Raw genomic sequence first — 2738 nt, 5'->3', positions numbered from 1 at the left:
TCCTCCTCTTTCTTTTTGTTCCCTCAGTTGTGTTATCATATCAAATGTTAGACAGTAAAAGGGCCACTCCAATGAAAAAGCCCTAAGAAGTTACTGGCTGTCTACAAGATAAGATAGCCTGGAGTCATGAGACTGCCTGTGCCTGGGAGACAAGTGCCCCGAGGCTGAGTAATGTCAGGGGAGGAAATAGGCTGAGCACGGGCAAGAATTCTCTCCTCGACTTCTCTGTCAGTGGTGACAGGGAGTTGAACTCAGTATTCAGCTCTGTGTTGGCTTGTAGCTGGAGACAGGAAGGCAGTGCCAGAAGAAAGTCTTCTCTGGAGAAAAGGAACTCTAGACAAAAAAGTGAACAGCTTAGAGGGGAATCAAGTCAGGCGTCTTCTGAATTCTTGGCTGAGAGAAGAATGGTACATTTGTTGTTGTTTACAGAGAGCGGGTTTGGGCAGCTCCCTGGGTGGTGGCAGAAATTTGGAGTTAATTTGGAGGACAGAGAGAGAATAGTATCTAGAACCTAGAATACACTTCTGTGCTGACAAAAGATTGAAGGGAACTTTGATAACAAAACATTGATACAAGGTGGCATTTCAGGGTGCAGAATGCATTGGTACAATGAAGGAGTCTTACACCAAGGTGCGAAGTTGAGCCTTAGCTTTGCATCCGTTGCTGTAGCATATTTCAACACTTCTTTCTCTCTCTCTCTCTCTCTCGTCTAGTCTCTAATCTTAAGATATGAGAGGTATTTGCCTTTTCCAAAGAATTTGTAAGTTCGTAAGAGTGAAACCTTTAAATCATATCCTGCTAATACTTATGCCAGGAGTGTGAACTCCAAATGAGACAGCAATAGGGGAAGTCAAGTCAACTGAACTTTTGAAACTGGTGAGCAGATTTTTAAAAACATGTGAAGATTTGATAATGTGAGGGAAACTTGTATGAATTTGGAGCCCTGCTACAATTTCTTTTAACTCCTGAGTCAAATACAGCATGCCAGCATGCTAAATGAAACCTACATAAAGCCAGACTGTCAAATTAATGATGATTTATAACCTGTGATCTTACAAAATTAAAATTAAAGAAAATAAAGACTTTCAGCAGTCCAGCTGTGAGTTCAGCTTTGGTCATTCAGGAAAGTAACTTTTGTCCTTATCATTCCAAAAGCATTTTCTTGTCTGAATGGGAAACATTCCTCTTAGATTAAGATTGTATAACTTTGTAGGGTCTTTTTCTTGAAAATTGAAATATTTTGTTATTCTCTGTAGATAGATGGTCATTCCACTCTTCTCCAGATATAGTGCATATGCATCCATAGTACATATATATTCCCAGTGTAAATCCTCACAAAGTTGGGTCTTCTCTCATATATAAAAATACTAACTTCAGCCCAGATTTCCTCCACTGAAGATTGTGCTAATGACTGATTTTTGATTCGATAGCTAAATATTTAAAAAGTCAGATCTAAACGGAGTTTTCTTTTTCCTGCCCAATGTGAATAAATTACATTTTTTGGTAGGTCAAATTAAATGCCCAATTTACATTTTGGCATTCAACAAGAAGAGATAAGTGGAGATGAATGACTAGACTTGAGGAATGTATACAAGCCCCATGAGGAGGCTTTGGGACTCTGAGACAAAAAAGGAGCATATTCTCCCATTTGCTCTTCCTTTGCTTTTTGCACAACTGTCCCAGAATGCAGCATCCTGTCAGTAGTCAAATGAAATGTTCTATGTGTAGGAAAATATTTTTTTTCCAGAAAAGAAAGTAAACAAAACAGAACAAATTGGTTCAGTCTAATATTTATTTTTATTCCTGCCAATCGAATAGCAATTATTTACTCATTCCTACTCACTAGCTTTTTTACAATTTGAGTGGAAGTAAGAAGATCCACCAACCAATAGTTGCCAGTAGTAATTACAGAGAGCTAACCCTTGATTTTGGGTTGATTTGAAAAGCCAATACAAATATCCCAAATAATATTAACTTATTTTTTTTATTGAAAATAATATTACATTGTGTTATATAATTATGTAGCACCATACCTATCATTGTTTTATATCATTTTTATAGAATGCTCAGCTATATTTTATAAGAATGATTCTTTTCCCTAAACACTTTGATATTAAACAGTCACAGTGAAATTAAGCATGGTATGTAAAAATAATTCTAAGTAAAGGAAAGCTATTTCATGTGATGGTGCAAGATATCTTATTTTGCTCACATAGTGTAATTCTGTTAAGTAAGTAAAAAGGCAAACAGTGTGTTTCACATAGAAACTCTGCTTGTAAATCTGTTTAGGGGCACGTCTGTGTAGGTTTATAATTTCTTGAAAGATGAAAGCACATCACAGAAGAATTTGGATAAGAGAGGTTAGAGAGTGTTTAAAAAGTGGAATTCTAAGGTGGTTATTTGTACCAATTCCACTGGAACCAAACTTCATTGGGAGTAGAAGTAGGCAGGTTGTGTGCAAAAATTATCTTGAATATTTGTTTAAACAAAATCCAAAATTTTACACGGAAGTCATGATGGCCCCTATTAACTTTTTCACCACTATTCAGACAAAGCAAGAAATTTTGCAGAGACAGTGCTGAACAATGTCTTGAATTGTAGACATAGATGTGTATCAAAATTCGTACCAGACGCATTCAGAAGCCCACTTCCACATGTTCGTTTAAAACAGGGTTATCTGCTCAGGCAGCAAGCTGAAGCCATGACTCATACAACCTTCACAGCAGGAGGAATGAAAA

The sequence above is a fragment of the Anser anser genome (assembly GCF_964211835.1).
Source record: "Anser anser genome assembly, chromosome: 1".
NCBI lineage: Eukaryota > Metazoa > Chordata > Aves > Anseriformes > Anatidae > Anser > Anser anser.
The sequence above is the reverse complement of the archived record's forward strand: the minus strand, read 5'-3'. Positions refer to the sequence as shown.